We start from the raw sequence: 5,429 nt of genomic DNA, 5'->3' as shown, positions 1-5,429 counted from the left end.
CAAAGTTGTTTGGTCGGCCAGTTGCAAGGATATTGGTGCAGACCTTATCTTTCCAATCTCATTCTCTAGCTCCCTATAAATAGACAAAGGAATTAAATTAATTCAGGCACCAGAATCATATAAAGATTTATCAAAATTAAGGGTGCCTAACGAGCAAGGTATAGTAAAACTTTCTGGATCTCCACACTTTTATGGAAGTTTTTTTTTTTGCAAGATTGCGCTGTAATGCTCTGTGAGCTTGACCACTGAGGTCTCTTCTATCTTCCTCTTCTTTGTAAGGATCTCCTTCAAGAATTTGGCATAAGATGGAATTTGTTAGAACACTCCTGTGAATGGCAAGTTTACATTAACCTGCCTCAGCATCTCTAAAAATCTCTCAAACTGCTTGTCCAGCTTTTTTCTATACAACTTTTGGGGAAAGGGTAGAGCAGGCATATGCTCGCTCTCATTAGATCCCTTTTTGAAGTTTCCTCCTTCTTCTTTTTCTCAACTCCTTTCTTACCTTTCTTCTTCTTATCAACTTCATTTTTCAGCTGCTCCTCAACTTCATTTTTAGGTACACTCTCTTATTAGACAGGGGAGGGATCTTTCAACACTTGCCCACTTCTCAAGGTCACATCATTCACCGTTTTTTTTTTGGATTTCTCTTAGTGTCAGCTGGTAGAGTACCTGGGATTCTCTCAGACAATACAATTGCAATTTGTCCCACTTGCTTCTCCAAGTTTCGCAAACCATTGGCAAGTTCTTTGATAGCTGAACCATGAGCATCTAATCTCTCATATGTCTTGACAATTAAGGACTTCATTAGATCTTCTAGCCTAAGCTGAGTGGAATGTTGAGGCTGGAACTACGGCCTCGGCTGATTCGCAAAACCAGGAGCTCTTTATCCTTGAAATATGGGATTGTTTTGTTGCCATGCGTTTGCAGTACCCCCAGGTGAAGTTCATGAAAAACCAGGGTACTCCTGACCCATTGCATTGAAGTTATAATTCCCGACAGTATTAACTTCCTCGACTGAGGCTTGACACTCATGAGTAGGGTGCCCTCTTCCACATATATCACACGCTCTATGGGGCTCACTATGTATCGAGGCTAAGGTCAGCTTCCGTATTTCCTTGGCCATGGCATCAAGTTGTACCTGCACGATGTGTTAGCATCAACTTGGTGAATACCAGTTGATCTTCTTCTTTCAGCAATTTCAGAGGGCCATTGATTTGCATCCTCAGATAACTCATCTAGAATTATGACTATATCCTCTGGAGCACTACTAGAAATTACGCTTATGACAATACTTCCACAACTGTGGCAATAGATACACTAACCATCCCTATAGGGCTATTGGGATGGATTTGGACGAGTTCCGGGATTCAGCATTACAATAGCTCAATTGGAACGGCTATTTGTAACGGTTTCAAAACCATCTTCATATAGGGGTGTTGTAACGCTTATGGAACTGCTACCATTGTTCTATTTATGGGGACAGTTTTCTTTTCTGTTGGGACAGTTATAAACCGTTGTGGTATAATTATACCAATAATTTTTTAAGTCTATTGCAACGGTTTTCATAATATATAACAATGGTTTTTGTGATATATTGGAACAATTATCCGTACCCTATTGCAATGGATTTTGTAACATATTGCAACGTTATTAGGGGCTGATGTTATTATTTGCTAGGTCTTTTGGGATGGTTATATTCTCTATTGCAACAATTCACACTTGTAATTTCTGATATTTATGGAAGCAAAATGAGGAATATTTTCCTATGCAATGAAATATTTTATACCAAAACTTATATAAACCACGAAATAAAATTAAAATATCCAAATAGCATTATCCATATACAAAAATAAAATATGAATACATTGTTTGATCAACAATTCAAAAGTCAAAATAGATGAGTTTGCATACAAAATATTCTAAACTAAAATATCCGTGAACATGATAATAGAAAGCCTAACAACGATCAACAACACTCAAGTAAGGTCTTCGTCACTGCTTTCATCCGCAATCGATGCACCTACAAAATCAAAAATAATTAAAGAATTTTTTTTAAGATAATTGAATCATAAAGTAATTGAATGACCAATTTGATAACTTGAAATTTTTTTGTCTAAATTCTTAAATTTTTCGGCAGAGTTTCCTTTGTAAATACGACTATCCCAAAATTTTCAACCTGCTCAAAACATCATTCGTAAATACGACTATTCCAAAACTTTCAACCTGCTCAAAACATGATACAATTTCTATACAGAACCTAAGATCCTTCCACAAATCAGAAGTATATGCTAAAATGCTTATTATGGACCTAAAATGCTTCCACAAATCTCGTTTCATTGGCAAAAAGAATTCTATGTTGTCATAATGCCCTTTCATCCATTAATTGAGTTTGATATAAGCTGCAATCACCCAAAACAAGTAAACTTAAAACAAATAAAAGGATAGTGATAGGTTTAGGCCTTTGCCCTTCTACTCCCAATGGAATCTTTGAACAATAATAAACCAATAAGCATCCAAGAAAGCAAATATAGTTATTTACTTTCTTTATATTCATCTCTCATCTTATTAAAGGAATCTCTTTACAATTGAAAAATACATATGTGACTGCCCTTGCATGTGTAAATAGAGCTATCAAGGTCTCTCAACTTTCGCTTTCCCTCTCTTACTCATTTTTTCTTAGGAAAAGAACAATACCACTTTATTTCATTATCCTGAAAAAGACACCTTAAATAAAAGGTAGAGTTGTATCATTCGAGAAAAACTTTAATTCTTTAAAAGCCACATATTCTCAAAATTATATGAATTTCATTGTTGTGAAATTTAACGATCACCAAAACCATCACATAAACAGCTACATAAGGAAAAACTTATCGATAGAAAATATTTTAACAAAAATATTCTTAAGGTTCAGGACAAATATAGCATTAATATATCGGGTGCAGTGTCGTACTTACGGAACTAACATAACAACCAAATATTTACTTCGTTAAAGAAGGAATTTTCTCTGTACAATTTTCTTTGTGCTATGATAGAAGTTTTTGAAAAATAAGTACCTATACTAGTTTCCTATAGATTTCTGAAGGTGGTCAACTTCGATTCAAGGTGAGAACTGAATCAAAGGCATATCGTGAAATTATAAGAAGGGTCCAACCATCAACCATCAACATTGAGCTGCTTATCTCTTGATTATTGATATGACCAAATTCTCAATCTTAGGGAACACACTATAGTGTTGAGAGATGTTATTTTGCCTTCAGCAAAATAATTCAGAAGCAGAACCAAAAGCAACAAACTTGAAGAAGACAATACTCTTGAAATTTATCATCTAAAGCCTACACACAAAGGAAAGAAAATAAATTTCTCTGCTATAGCTTACCTCAACGGACCTAGAAGCACGCTCGATTAAGGTGTGGCCAGACGAGAAAACTCGCCGGAGATTGGGTTTGACAGAGGGATTGGGGTTGGAAACTATTAGGGATTGAGTGTTGGCTTTCGATATTCTCTAAGTGAGTATTCAGTAATAAGTGATCACTTACATTTTCACATATTCTGAATAAAGACCAATTATTAGGAATAAAAAATTAAAAATATTAATTAAAAAAGATTGGACTGAAAGATGTAGTGCGGGTTTAGAAAATTAAAGAAGGAAAAATTGGGGGGAAACCACAACCGTTCCCACAGTGTTTTATCCTAAGAAATGGTCACAATAGACAAATCTATTGAGACGGTTTAATATATCGTCCCTATAGAGTAATCTATGGTGACGGTTATATGACTTTGGCCACGGTTTACTTTTATAATGGTACCAATATGTTCGCCATGCTATGGTGACGGTTATAACCGTGGCTGTATCCAATTTATTGTAACGGTTCCATAACCATTGATAAAAAACCGTTGCAATAGGACAAATTTCTAGTAGTGGGAGTCTTCTTCATCAACGGGCCTCCAGCTGTATTGCTCAATGTTCTGCGAGCGACAGGTGTCAATCCATGCCAAAAGTTCTAAAGTTACATCCAGAGTTCAATTTCGCTATGTCGACACTTTCGCACTATCTCCTTAAACCTCTCCCAAGCTTCAAACACAGTTTCAGTCTTGTTCTGGCAGAAGTTATGGATTTCTCTTCTAAACTTGCCCGTCTTAGCTGATGAGAAATATTTTTCAAGAAATTTTCTGGTCATCTCATCTCATGTTCTAATCGATCCATTAGGCAAGTTGCGAAGCCAGTGCTTTGCATCGTCTTTGAGAGTGAAAGGGAATGCCCTTAAGTAAACTGCATCTTGTGACACACCGTTGTATTGAAAGGTGTTCATAATCTCTTCAAAATCAATTAGATCACTGTTTGGGTCTTCGTTCATCTTTCCTCTGAAGACAGAGCTGTTTTGAAGAGTTTGAAGCAACCCGTGCTTTAACTCAAAATTGTTAGCTGTAACTGGAGGTGATCTCACACTTGATAAGCCTTGGTTATATACCGATCTATCATAATCGCCAAGTGGTCTCCCAGCACCGGTAGCTATATTTCCGAATTGGTTTGCACTCAAAGGTTGATTCTGAACATTTCTCTGAGCCCTTTCCTCCTCATAGACAAGTTGTGCATTTTGAAGAGTTGTCTCCTCAGCATCTCGTGCAGCTTTTTCTCTTTGATGAGCTGCCTCTCTTACAGCCAAATCAACATTATCCTCATCTCTCGCCACAACTTCCTTGGTTGAGTATTGCCCAACCTTCTCTGTATTCTCGGGGAGATTTCTTTCCTTCCTCAACTGTCGCAGTTATTTCTCTATTTCTGGTTCGAATGGGGGCACTTTCTTCCTAAAGGATTGAGTCATGCACTTATCTAACCTATAGCCTGTGCACAATCAAGGAAAACTAAGCGTAAAAAGAGAAAAATAAATAGAAAGAAAAATTCCTGAATTAGCACTATAAACTATTTCAAACACTATTAATTGCAAATCCCCGGCAACGGCGCCAAAATTGACGAGCTTAAAACACACACTTAAATATGTTCGCTGGTCAAATATAGTATAGAAAAATATCGTATCCACGGGGATTTGATTTAAACAGTATTTTCGTAGCTTCTAGTTTAATTGTTATCCAAGATGATCGGCAATTTAGATTTGTTTGATTAAAACTAAAAGTCTAAACTATTGGCTAATGACAATCGTAACAAGAGTAAGCAAAGGAGATGTCAATGGGAGAAAATAATTGGATAGGTGCAAGATACTTGTCTGGGATTTAACTCTAGTTGATTCACTTAATAGGGTTCAAGTGAGTCTCTCGAATTCACTCAATTATTAGTTCAAACGTTCAGTGGAAACTCCTCTCTCGATTAAGTCTCAACCTCACAAGATGAACTAAGTTAAGCTCGGTGAAGATATGCAAGAATTCATAGTAGATTGGTCTTTAGGAGAACCTCTTTCGATTATCCTTCTAAT

General features: G+C 36.5%; 1 long non-coding RNA gene across 1 annotated transcript; it reads right to left on the bottom strand.

Moving 5' to 3' along the window:
* Positions 1-1,797: 1,797 nt before the first annotated feature.
* LOC107783367 (uncharacterized) lies at positions 1,798-3,728 on the bottom strand. Its single transcript, XR_001647441.2, has 2 exons — positions 3,377-3,728; positions 1,798-2,020 (listed from the first exon to the last, which is right to left on the bottom strand). It is a non-coding gene; the product is annotated as an uncharacterized LOC107783367 (long non-coding RNA).
* Positions 3,729-5,429: the final 1,701 nt, after the last annotated feature.

This window comes from Nicotiana tabacum, chromosome 2, assembly GCF_000715075.1.
Source record: "Nicotiana tabacum cultivar K326 chromosome 2, ASM71507v2, whole genome shotgun sequence".
NCBI lineage: Eukaryota > Viridiplantae > Streptophyta > Magnoliopsida > Solanales > Solanaceae > Nicotiana > Nicotiana tabacum.
The sequence above is the reverse complement of the archived record's forward strand: the minus strand, read 5'-3'. Positions and strand labels throughout refer to the sequence as shown.